Source organism: Nicotiana sylvestris, chromosome 3 (assembly GCF_000393655.2).
Source record: "Nicotiana sylvestris chromosome 3, ASM39365v2, whole genome shotgun sequence".
Taxonomy (NCBI): Eukaryota; Viridiplantae; Streptophyta; class Magnoliopsida; order Solanales; family Solanaceae; genus Nicotiana; species Nicotiana sylvestris.
Window position 1 is genome coordinate 94,300,750 of NC_091059.1, and position 14,142 is coordinate 94,314,891.

General features: G+C 42.7%; 1 non-coding gene across 1 annotated transcript; it reads right to left on the reverse strand.

Moving 5' to 3' along the window:
- Positions 1–656: 656 nt before the first annotated feature.
- Positions 657–740, reverse strand: TRNAL-CAA (transfer RNA leucine (anticodon CAA)). Its single transcript has one exon. It is a non-coding gene; the product is annotated as a tRNA-Leu (tRNA).
- Between the last annotated feature and the right edge of the window lie 13,402 nt (positions 741–14,142).

The window sequence follows — 14,142 nt, forward strand, 5'->3', positions numbered from 1 at the left end:
GTACTATTCGACAGTACTAACGTCCCTTTTGTCGGGGCGCTACATCTTTAAATGGATATAGGTGGTTCCGTAGCAGATAGTGTTGATCGCAGCTAGTGGCGCGTCCTCTTTCTATATAAAAACAAATGGACTTGCTGTAGGAAAACAATAAAATGGTCAAAAGTGGGATTTGAACCCACGCATCGGACACGATATCGCACACATGGTGGTAATTATGCTGGATTGATTGAAACTGTGGAAATGGTTGATGTCTCAAATGAGATGACCTAGCCGGTCGGGTCGAGATCAGACTCCGTGTAGGAACACGGTGATATTGTGGATTATGACACATGGCACTGAGATTATCAAACTTAAATAAGATGGAAACTTAACCGGAAATTGTGTGATCCTTACTTGATATTTTCGTATGTATTTGAAGCTCTTGTTGTATATCATGAGTGCTTCTCCTTTATTTCATTGTTCGTTCTATTAAGATTGGTGTTTTGCTTTACATAATAGTACTATTTGACAGTACTAACGTCCCTTTTGCCGGGGCGATACATCTTTAAATGGATATAGGTAGTTCCGTAGCAGATAGTGTTGATCGCAGCTAGTGGCGCGTCCTCTTTCTATATAAAAACAAATGGACTTGTTGTAGGAAAACAATAAAATGGAATTGTCAAAAGTGGGATTTGAACCCACGCCCTCTCACGAGGACCCGAACTTGAGTCTGGCGCCTTAGACCACTCGGCCATCCTGACTGAATGTAACTAACTAGAAATATAAAAATATTTGGAATAACTATCACAACTAAGAAAAAACAAGAAAAGTGAATGTGTTAAGATAGTCACTCTATAGTAGAATATAGATACCGGCATCAGTCTCATACTTTTGACCCCCTGCTAGGGGTGGGCATCGGTCGGTTCGGTTCGGTTTTGAACATTATCGGTTTTGCCTATCGGTTATCGGTTTACAAATATCATAACCCGATAACCAAACCGATAAGATATTGGTTATCGGTTATCGGTTATCGGTTAATCGGTTATATATCGTTATCGGTTCGGTTATCGGTTTACCCGATAAGATAAAACAACTAAAAAAATTGCAATATATAAAACAAAGAAATCAAACCGCCAGAACGTGTAAACTACCAACTTTTGTTGTTTCTTAACAAAAGCACGCTCCCACTTCTGTGCAGTATCTACTGATGTCTGGCGGAGAACTGGTGGTGAGTCTTGCTTCTTGACTCTTGGGGGCTGCGACGGAAACAAGAATGAGAACTAAGAGACAAACGACTGAAGACTGAAGAGTGAAGAGGGAATTAGGAAAATAAATAACCCTAGTATATACTTAAGGGTAAATTAGAAAATTATATCATTCTTATTGGGTTATCAGTTTTTACCCAATAACAAAAATGCAAACCGAGCCCGAACCGATAACCCAATAAAAAAAATTAACCCGTTACCGAATCGTTAACCCAATAACCCAATACCGATAACCCAATAAAGAATTAATTGTTCGGGTTATCGGTTTTACCCGATATATGCCCACCCCTACCCCATACCATTAATATTTTCTTTCTATTAACTTTGCATAACTTAAAAAGAAAATGCATTTTATTGATAATAGACTCTAGAGTAGGAAAAATGACATTGTATAACCGCTGTAAAATAGTCAAAAAAATGTATAAAATTTATAGTGTATATATATATATATATATATATTCTGTAAGTTATATACAAAAATTCGGTTACCAGATATAAATAGTTTCTGGTGCGGTCTAAAAGTGATAATACCACTCTAGAGTATCCAAAATGGTTCACACGAGGTTAGAGTGTACCTCAATACTTGTGAATTCAATCGATATATTGCGAGATACGGTGTTTCAAATTTAAATTTTCACAAAAAAATATGACATTAATGTCAGGCTTCAATCTTTTAATAGCCTAAGGTTTAACGCATAACTCAACAATATTCGCAAGAAATAATAAAAGAAACAAAAAAAAAACAATACATCAAATAAAGTTTATAGAATTCGGGACACTATGTTGATAACCGCAAGTATATACCCTTAATGAATGAGTAGGTTTCTTTCTTGGTTATGAGAGATTCAACTTTGTTATGTATCTAATCTACGAGGACTTTTTTTTTTAATTTCTTTTTGTACGAAAGATAAATATGCATTTAACTATTAAAAGAGGTTCCACAGAGAGGATGATGCATCTGGAGCATCATATTAGTGTATCTAGGTTGGCTAGTATTACAAATAGGATCAGGAGATACACTTGAACAAAACATAGATAGGTCACTATTTAATACAGCATTTCCTATTGTAAAAACTCCATCGGACTCATTTCCAGCAAAAAGTGTTCTCGGAGCTTCATCGTCATCTTGCATGGGCTTGATCTTCCTGTAGCGAATCCCACCTGCCTGATCATGTTGAAAGATGCTGCTAACAAAAACTGGTGGCACTGCAAAAACTGTTGGTGGCTTGTTTGGTTCCATTAAGCAGCCTTCCTTGGCTAATCTATCTTCCACTCCATTTTCCTCTCTGTAGACATGTAAGATGGCTGGACTATGCAACTGGTCCAGGAGGTGCCTGCAATCAGATACTATATTAGCGTATTGCATGCTACCATGTTGCATAATAGTGAGTACCTCCAAAGCATCCACGTTAACTTCTATTTGTGTCAACTGGTGATATTTGGCTAATTCCAATCCCCTGTAGAGTGCTTACAATTCCGCATGAACACTGCTTGTGTTTGTAATATTTCCTGAGAATCCAAATAACCTATTCCCATTGGAATCACGAATGATCCCTCCCACACCTGCTTTGCCAGTAGATGGTGAAACTGCTCCATCTATATTTAGTTTAAAGTAGTTTGATTGGGGTGGAATCCATTTTATAGGTTTTATGGAGTAGTTGTATTTGATGTCTTGTTTGCTGGCCATGTATGTGAATTCTAGTGCTTGACTCTGAATGTACTTCATGGATATAGGGTGTTGATTGTGATTAAAGTTATTATCTTTTCTTGTGAGCCAAATATTCCATAAGGTGAAGGATATAAAAGTTTGTTGATTAATTAGGTGAGGCATGACATTTGTTGTGTTGTGAATTAGTTTGTATAACCATTGTGATGACTTGAAATTCGTGGGGATAAGGTTAATAACATCTAGTAAACGTAGCTAAGCCCACAGAGTTTGTACGTTGGGACATTTGAGGAAGATGTGATTTAGTGATTCTGAGTGTTGGTTACAGATTGTACAAAGATTATCCGGGATTATACCAATATGATACAAGTAGCTCCTTGTAGGGAGGCAGTTGTGCATGAGTAGCCATAGGAAAGATATTATTTTTGGAATTACAGGAAGTTTCCAAATCCAATTGAAGAGGGGAGTATCTGTTGTGTTGGAGTTTTGTTGTTGCATTAGAGCTTTGTATATTGATTTTACAGTAAATTTGCCATTTGGAGTTAAACCCCAGAAGATCTGATAATGGATTTGGTGTAGACAGGCACATATATTTTGTTAATTAGGAGCTTTATATTACTTGGGATGTCAAAAGGACATTTATCCCAACCCCATGAATTACTTGTCATGTAGATGTCAATTGTATTATTTATATGGTTTATAGGTAAAGGCCCAGAAATGGTGATCTCATATTAGAAGTATTTGATTGTACCCCTAGGTGACAGTAAGACCATAAAAGTATATTTTTCCATGTATGAGAGAGCCCCCATCTGGGCATTGGATTCTTGTTATATTTATGAATAAGAGTTTTTGCCTAAAGTTGTGTTGGTGAGTGAAATAGTCTCCAAGAGAGGCTAGCTATTAGGGCATTATTTTTTTGTCACGACCCTAAACCCGGACCCGATCGTGATGGCGCCTCTCGTGAAGACAAGGCCAGCCGACACACTCCCAATACGTTTTTAAGCAATTAATTAATAAAACTAAGTCTTTAACATAGAAATCCCAAAATAAGGTGAATAATACAGTTGCGGAATAGACATAGCCCGACATCGGGGTGTCACCAGTCATGAGCATTTATCGTAAAAACTACAAGTCTGAAAGAGTCTACACAACTATTACATAACTAAAACAGGAGAAAATAAGATAGAGGGAGAAGCACTGGGCTGCGAACACCGAGCAGCTACCTAGTGAATCTCCGAAGTCTGTTGGAAGCTCTCAACCCTTACAATCAGGACCTGAAGCGCCGGAATCTGCACACGGGGTGCAGGAAGTAAAGTGAGTACTCCAACTCAGTGAGTAATAATAATAAATGAATACTGAGCGATAAGAAATCACGTAAAAGCACCTCAACATACTATAAAGAAGCAGTATAAGACTAGTAAAAGCAATGAAACAGTGAAAACATGTAAAAACACTTAGTTCAGAAGAAGCTTCTTTAAAACACCTTTTTAACAGTTAAACGATTAAATGAGAAGCATCTAGAACAGATAAACACATAAGAATCCACCCCTCGGGCACAATGTTAACAGAATCCGCCCCTCGAGCTATATCTCATATCACATTGGGTACTCGCGCTCACTGGAGGTGTACAGACTCCGGGAGGGACCCCTTACGGCCCAAGTGCAATATCAAGCCATCTCGTGGCATAATCAATAGGCTCTCGGCCTCATATCAACAAGTCACCTCGTGGCGTACAATCTTAGGCCCTCGGCCTTATACTCATAAATCAGTGTATCCTCACAACACAGACCATCGGCCTTACTCAGTCAGAATCTCATAATCCACTCAGACATAATAAAATATGATGCTCAACCCAAAATATCATTTTAAGTGTTGAAACAAAGTAAACATGGCTGAGTTATGAAAATAGTAGAATATAGCATGACTGAGTACAAGTATAAAGTCAAAACAGTGAGGAAATATCAGGAAAATTCCCCTAAGGGTTCAAATAGTTGGCACGAGGCTCAAATATGACATTCAGCCCAAAACATGATGATAGCAGGCAGTTTTCAGTCAAATACGCGGTAAAATAGTCATTCGGGATGGACTGAGTCACAATCCCCAATGGTGCACGACCCCTCGCTCGTCATCTAGCATGTGTGTCACCTCAATATAGCACAACGATGTGCAATCTGGGGTTTCATACCCTCAGGACAACATTTACAATCATTACTCACCTCTATCCGGTCCAAATCTCTAGCTCGCGATGCCTTTTTCCCTCGAATCGGTCTCTGGATGCTTCAAATCTAACCAAAATCAGTAAAAAAACTATCAAAATATGCTAAGGGAACAAAGCCCACTTGAAAGAAATCAAATTACAATACAAATCCCGAAATTGGACAAACCCGACCCCCGGGCCCACGTCTCAGAATTCGATAAAATTTACATCAATAGACTCCTTATCACTCCCTAAGTTCATTCATATCAAAAACATCAAAATCCAACCACAAATGACCCCTCAAATTCCAAATTCTAGGTCTCCAATTATAAGCCCCGGTTCTTCAATATTAGGCTTAAATTCCATGATTAATTAGGTGGAATCCACATAAGAATTAGTATTAAGTCCATAAATCTTACCTCCAAGTGTTTTCCCTTGAATCCCTCTTCAATCCTCTTCAAAAAGCTCCAAAATCACTCAAAAATGGTAGAAGTTAACCCCAAAATCGCGGACAAATGGCTATTTAAACATTCTGCTCAGGCATCCAATCCTTCTTCGCGAACGCGGTCAATGCCTCGCGTTCACGAAGCACAAACTGACTTTGACCAAATTTCCTTCATCACGATCGCGACTCCCAGCTCGCGAACGCAAAGACCTAGCTCCCTTACTCACCGCGAACGCAAAGAACAAATCCACCTGAACCCAACTGCTCAACTTTCCTCTACGCGAATGCGTCTGATACCTCGCGAACGCGATGTACAAGACACCAGCCCTTCGCGAACGCGGAGCCTCCCTTGCGAACGCGAAGGCTAAATTCTCAGCCTCACCTGCTAACCCTTAGCGAACGCGAAGGTCAATTTTTCTGCAACACTTCAGTAGATTTTCTGCAATTCTCAACATCTTGAAATGGTCCGTTTAACCACCCGAAACTCACCCGAGGCCTTGACCTCAACCAAACATGCCAACATATCCCATAACACCATTCAAACTTGTTCCAATCTTCAGAACGCTCAAAACAACATCAAAACACCAAATCCGCATCGAATTCAAGCCTAAGAATTCCAAAATCTTCTAAATTACGCTTTTGATTAAAAAGTTTACCAAACCATGTCTGAATGACCTGAAATTTTGCACACACATCCCAAATGACACAACGGAACTACTGCAACTTCCGAAATTCCATTTCGACCCCTATATCAAAATCTCACCTATTAACCGGAAAACGCCAAAATTCCAATTTCGCCAATTCAAGCCTAAATCTACTCCGGACCTCCAAAACACATTCCGATCACACTCCTAAGTCCTAAAGCACCTCCCGAAGCTATTTGAACCATCGGAACTCACATCCGAGCCCTCTAACACATAAGTCAACATCCGATTGACTTTTCCAACTTAAGCTTCCTCAAAAGAGACTAAGTGTCTCAAACCTTCTCAAAACCTTTCCGAACCTGAGCCGACCAACCCGATCATATATAGAACCGATAAACAAAGCAATAAGAAGCAGAAATGGGGGAAAGGGAGTGGTAACTCATGAAATGACTAGCCGGGTCGTTACATCCTCCCCCTCTTAAACAAGTGTTCATCCTCGAACGAGTCAAGAAACATACCTGAAGTCTCAAACAGGTGAGGATATCTGCTCCGCATCTCCCGCTCGGTCTCCCAGGTAGCCTCCTCCATGGGCCGACCTCTCCACTGTACTTTCATTGACGTTATATCCTTCGATCTCAACTTTCGAACCTGACGCCCCAAAATAGCTACTGGCTCCACATCATAAGTCAAATCATCATCTAACTGAACCGTGCTGAAATCCAAAACATGAGACATATCCCCAATATACTTCTGGAGCATAGAAACAAGAATAACGGATGCACACTCGACAAGCTGGGTGGAAAAGCAAGCTCATAAGCCACCTCCCCAATCCTCCAAAGCACCTCAAAAGGCCCAACGAACCGAGGACTCAATTTACCCTTCTTCCCAAATCTCATAACACCCTTCATGGGTGAAACCTTTAACAGAACCTTTTCACCAACCATGTAGGACACATCCCGAACCTTCCTATCAGCATAACTCTTTTGTCTCGACTGCGCTGTATAAAGCCCTTCACTTTTTCTAAAGCATCCTGCACCAAATCTATCCCCAATAGCCTAGCCTCACCCGGCTCAAACCAACCAACTGGAGATCTACACCGCCTCCCATATAAAGCCTCATATGGAGCGATATGAATACTCGACTTGTAGCTGTTGTTATAAGCAAACTCTACAAGCAGTAGAAACTAATCCCATGACCCTCCGAAATTAATGACACAAGCACGCAACATGTCCTCCAATATTTGAATAGTGCGCTCGGACTGCCCGTCCGTCTGAGGGTGAAAAGCTGTACTCAACTCAACTAGAGTACCCAACTCTCGCTGCACAGACCTCCAAAACTGCTAAGTAAACTGAGTGCCCCTATCTGAAATGATGGAAACTGGGACACCATGCAAACGAACAATCTCCCTGAAATAGATCTCTGTCAACCGCTTTGAAGAATAGGTAGTACACATAGGAATGAAGTGCGCGTACTTGGTCAGCCGATCCACAATCACTCAAATAGCATCGAACTTCTTCAAAGTCTATAGGAGCCCAACTACAAAGTCCATGGTGATCCGCTCCCACTTCCACTCTAGAATATCCATCTGCTGAAGCAAGCCACCCGGTCTCTGATGCTCGTATTTCACTTGCTGACAATTGAGACACCGAGCTACAAATCCCACAATGTCTTTCTTCATTCTTCTCCACCAATAATGCTATCTTAGATCCTGATACATCTTCACGGCACCCGGATGAATGGAATACCGCAAGCTATGGGCCTCCTCCTGAATTAACTCCCGAAGCCCATCTACATTGGGCACACATATCCGGCCCTACATACTCAACACCCCATCATCACCAATAGTCACATCTCTGGCATCATCGTGCTGAACTCTGTCCTTAAAGACAAGAAAATGCGGATTATCATACTGGCGTTCTCTGATGAGATCATATAAGGAAGACCGAGAAATCACACAAGCCAATACCCGACTAGGCTCCGAAATATCTATCCTCATGAAACCGATTGGCCAAGGCCTGAACATCCACTGCAAGAGGTCTCTCCCCAACTGGAATATATGCCAAACTCCCCATACTCACTACTTTTCGGCTAAAAGCATCAGCCACCACATTGGCCTTCCCGGATGGTACAAGATAGTAATATCATAATCCTTTAGCAACTCCAACCACCTCCGCTGCCTCAAATTGAGATCATTCTTCTTGAACAAGTGTTGGAGGCTACGATGATCCGTAAACACCTCACAAGATACACCATACAAGTAATGCCTTCAAATCTTCAACGCGTGAACAATGGAAACTCCAAATCATGAACGGGGTAGTTCTTCTCATGGGGCTTCAACTGATGAGAATAATAAGCAATGACCCTACCCTCCTGCATCAATACACACCCAATACCAACTCTCAAAGCATCATAATACATGGTATATGAACCTGAAGCTGATGGCAAAACTGGCATTGGAGCTTTGGTCAAGGCTATCTTGAGCTTCTGAAAGCTCTCCTCACACTCATCTGACCATACAAATGAAGCACCCTTATAAGTCAACTTGGTCAATGGTGATGTGATAGATGAGAATCCCTGAACAAACCGGTGGTAATAACCCACCAAACCAAGAAATCTGCGAATCTCTGTGGCTGAGGATGGTCTAGGCCAACTCTGAACCGCCTCTATCTTCTTCGGATCAACCTGAATACCCTCGCTAGACACCACGTGTCCTAAGAAAGCCATTGAACTGAGCCAAAACTCACACTTGGAGAACTTTACATAAAGTTTCTCCTCCCTCAATCTCTGCAACACAACTCTCAAATGCTTTGCATGCACCTCTTGACTACGCGAATACACCAGAATATCATCAATGAAAACTATGACAAACGAGTCGAGATAAGGCCGGAACACGCTGTTCATCAAATGCATGAATGCTGCTGGGGCATTGGTCTGCCCAAAAGACATCACCAAGAACACATAATGACCATATCGGGTCCTTAAAGCTGCCTTAAGAATATCCGAGTCCCTGATCTTTAAATGGTGATAACCTGAACGGAGATCAATCTTGGAGAACACTCTCGCTCCCTGAAGTTGGTCGAATAAATCATCAATACAAGGAAAAGGATACTTGTTCTTAATTGTTACTTTGTTCAATTGCCTATAATCAATGCACATCCTCATTGTGCCATCCTTCTTCTTCACAAATAGAATCGGCGTACCCAGGGCGACACACTAGGCCAAATGAACCTCTTATCAAGGAGTTCCTGAAGCTACTTCTTCAACTCCGCTAGTGCCATACGATACGGTGGAATCGAAATGGCCTGAGTGCCCGGCACCAGGTCAATACCAAAATCAATATCCATGTTTGGTGGCATGCCCGGCAAGTCTGCAGGAACACATCGAGAAACTCCCTCACAACTGGAACAGAATCAATACTGGGAGTCTCTACACCGACATCCCTCACAAAGGCTAGATATGAAAGACAACCCTTCTAAACCATACGTTGGGCCTTCAAGAATAAGATTACCCTATTGGGAACATAATCAGTCAAACCTCGCCACTCAATCCGTGGCATACCCGGTATAGCCAATGTGACTGTCTTAGCATGATAGTCCAGAATAGCACGACACGGAAATAGCCAATCCATGCCCAAAATAACATCAAAATCCACCATACATAATAGTATAAGATCCACTCGGGTCTTCAGACCCCCAATAGTCACCACACATGACTGGCACACACGGTCTACAATAACAGTATCACCCACCGAAGTAGATACATGAACAGGTGAAACAAGAAACTCACAGGGTGTATCCAAATAATGAGCAAAGTATGATGACATATAAGAAAAGGTGGAACCAGGATCAAATAATACAGAAGCATCTCTGTGGCAAACTGAAACAATACCTGTAATAATAACATCGGATGCAATAGCATCGGGTCTAGCTGGAAGTGCATAGAAATGGGCCTGACCGCCACCTGATCAACCTCCCCCTCTAGGGTGACCCCTAGCTGACTGACCTTCACCCCTAGCTGGCTGGACGGGTAGTGGTGAAGTAACTGGTGCTGAAGTCGATGGCTGACCCCTCTGCTGAGATGAACCCGCAAGGCGATGAGGACATTGCCTCCATATATGACCCATCTCTCCACACTCATAGCAACTCCCGGATGCTGGAGATAGGGATTGAAGGGAACCCCTAGCACCGGAATGACTAGCAGATGCGCCTAGCATAGAAGAGCCTTGAACTGATGGAGCACGGGACGAACTCTAAGCTGGAAGGGCGCTAAGTGATGACTGGCCCTTATAAGAACTGTGGGAACCATGACCCGATGATGCCCCACGATAAACTGGGCGAGCTGGCTAAGTATGCTTGAATGGACGGCCTCTGTCGTGCCGAAACTAACCTCTCGTAGGAGCATCACCATAACTACCAGATTATCGAGGCCTCTTGGCCTCCCTCTCATCTCGCTCCTAGCGACGAACTGACTCAATATCACGAGCAATGTCTACAATCTCCTCAAAAGTAGCATCAGACACCCTCTCCCTGGCCATGAGAATACGAAGCTGATAAGTGAGGCCATCCACAAACCTCCTAATCCTCTCTCTATCTTTCGGAACCTACCAAATAGCATGACGAGCTAACTCAGATAACCTCATCTCATACTGCATCACAGTTATCTCTCCTTAACACAACCACTCAAACTGCCTGCATAGCTCCTTTCTGCGAGACTACGACATATACCTCTCCAGAAAGATAATGGAGAACTGCTGTCAGGTAATAGGTGCTGCACCAACAGGCCTACGCCTCCCACCAAGTGAAGGCAGCTCCAGAAAACTGAAAAGTAGTGAAAGTGACCCCGTTGGTCTCTAGAGTACCCGTTGTGCGAAGAATCTGCTAACACTTGTCTAAGAAACCCTAGGCATACTTACCCTCTGCACCACTGAAGGTCGGAGGATGAAGTCTACCAAACCTCTCCAACCTACGCTGCTCGTCCTCTAACATGGCAGGAGCTACATAATCCTGAGCAGTTGTAACCAGCTGGGCTGGATATGCCCCCGGTGTCTGAAGGCCCTGCACGACCTGCTCAGGTGTGAGAGCGGCGGGAGTCTGAGTGCCTCCCTCGGCCTGAGAAGTAGCTGCGACTGTAGTAACTGAGACCGCCTGAGCTAGGTCAGTGCATACTAATAGAATCTAAGCCAAGGCCTCCTGAAAACCCAGAATCACAATAGGCACAGCTGGTACCTGAGCCGGTGTTGCTGGAGCGCCCACAACTAGGACCTGATCCTGAACTGGGGCGGCTGGTGGAACTATAGGTACTACCCTAGCTACTGTGCGGGCCACACCCCTGCCCTACCGCGACCACGGCCGCATACTCGGCCTCTAGTGGCCACAACTGGTGGTACTGGTGGTAGTCCATCCTGACTGGTAGCGCGTATCCTCATCGTCTGTCAGAGAATAGAATAACAGAAGTTTAGTACTCGGATCAACAGATTCGCATGACAAGAATTTTAAGAATATGAATTTTTCCTAAAGGTTTTGCAGCCTCTCAAAGAAAAATACAGACATCTCCATACCGATCCGCGAGACTCTACTAAACTTGCTCATGACTCGTGAGACCTATGTAACCTAGGCTCTGGTACCAACTTGTCACGACCCTAAACCCGGACCCGATTGTGATAGCGCCTCTCGTGAAGACAAGGCCAGTAGACACATTCCTAATTCATTTTTAAGGAATTAATTAATAAAAACTAAGTCTTTAACATAGAAATCCCAAAATAAGGTGAATAATACAATTGCGGAATAGACATAGCCCGACATCGGGGTATCACCAGTCATGAGCATCTATCATAAAAACTACAAGACTGAAAGAGTCTACACAACTATTACATAACTAAAATAAGAGAAAACAAGATAGAGGGAGAAGCACTAGGCTGCAGAAGCCGAGCAGCTACCTAGTGAATCTCCGAAGTCTGTTGGAAGCTCTCAACCCTCGCAAGTAGGACCTGAAGCGCCTGAATTTGCACACGGGGTGCAGGAAGTAAAGTAAGTACTCCAACTCAATGAGTAATAATAATTAATGAACACTGAAGGATAAGAAATCACGTAAAAGCACCTCAACATACTATAAAGAAGCAATATAAAACTAGTAAAAGCAATGAAATAGGTAAAACATGTAAAAACACTTAGTTCAGAAGAAGCTTCTTTAAAACACCTTTTTAACAGTTAAACGATTAAATGAGAAGCAGCTAGAATAGATAAATACATAAAAATCTGCCCCTCAGGCACAGTGTCAATAGAATCCGCCCCTCGGGCAATATCATGGAACAACACCAGCCCCTCGGTCTATATCTCATATCACATTGGGTACCCGTTCTCACTAGGGATGTACAATCTCCAGAAGGGGCCCCTTACGGCCCAAGCGCAATATCAAGCCACCTTGTGGCATAAAATCTCAAGCCCTCGACCTCATATCAACAATCCACCTCGTGGCGTACAATCTCAAACCCTCGACCTCATACTCATAAATCAGTGTATCCTCACAATACAGGCCCTCGGCCTTAGTCAGAATCTCATAAGCCACTCAGACATAATAAAACATGATGCTCAACCCAAAATATCACTAAAATATCATTTTAAATGTTGAAACAGAGTAAACATGGCTGAGTTATGAAAACAGTAGAATATAGCATGACTGAGTACAAGTATAATGTCAAAACAGTGAGGAAATATCAGGAAAATTTCCCTAAGGGTTCAAATAGTTGGCACGAGGCCCAAATATGGCATTCAGCCCAAAACATGTTGATAGCAAATAGTTTTCAGTCAAATACGTGGTAAAATAGTCATGCGGGATGGACTGAGTCACAATCCCCAGCGGTGCACGACCCAACGCTCGTCATCTAGCGTGTGCATCACCTCAATATAGCACAATGATGTGCAATCCGAGGTTTCATACCCTCAGGACAACATTTACAATCATTACTCACCTCTATCCGGTCCAAATCTCTAGCTCGCGATGCCTTTGCCCCTCGAATCGGTCTCCGGATGCTCCAAATCTAACCAAACTTAGTGCAAAACCATCAAAATATGCTAAGGGAACAAAGCCTACTCGAAAGAAATCAAATTACAATATAAATCCCGAAATTGGCCAAACCCGACCCCTGGGCCCACGTCTCGGAATTCGATAAAATTTACATCCATAGACTCCTTATCACTCCCCGAGTTCATTCATATCAAAAACAACAAACAACCCCTCAAATCCCAAATTCTAGGTCTACAATTACAAGCCCTAGTTCATTAATATTAGGCTTAAATTCCATAATTAATTAGGTAGAATCCATATAAGAATCGAGTATTAAGTACATAAATCTTACCTCCAAATGTTTCCCCTTGAATCCCTCTTCAATCCTCTTCAAAAAGCTCCAAAATCGCTCAAAAATGGTGGAAGTTAACCCCAAAATCGAGGACAAATGGCTATTTAAACATTCTGCCCAGGCATCCAATCCTTCTTCGCGAACGCGGTCAACACCTCGCGTTCACGAAGCACAAAGTGACTTTGACCAAATTTCCTTCATCGCGATCACGACTCCCAGCTCACGAACGCAAAGACCTAGCTCCCTTACTCACCGCGAACGCGCAGAACAAATCCACCTGAACCTAGCTGCTCAACTTTCCTCTACGCGAATGCGTCTGATACCTCGCGAACATGATGTACAAGACCCCAACCCTTCGCGAGTGTGGAGCCTCCCTTGCGAACGCGAAGGCTAAATCCTCAGCCTCACCTACTAACACTACACGAACGCGAGGGCCTACTCGCGAATGTGAAGGTCAATTTTTCTACAACACTTCAGCAGATTTTCGGCAATTCTCAACATCTTGAAATGGTCCGTTTAACCACCCGAAACTCACCCGAGGCTCCCGGAACCTCATCTAAACATGCCAACATATCCCATAACACCATTCAAA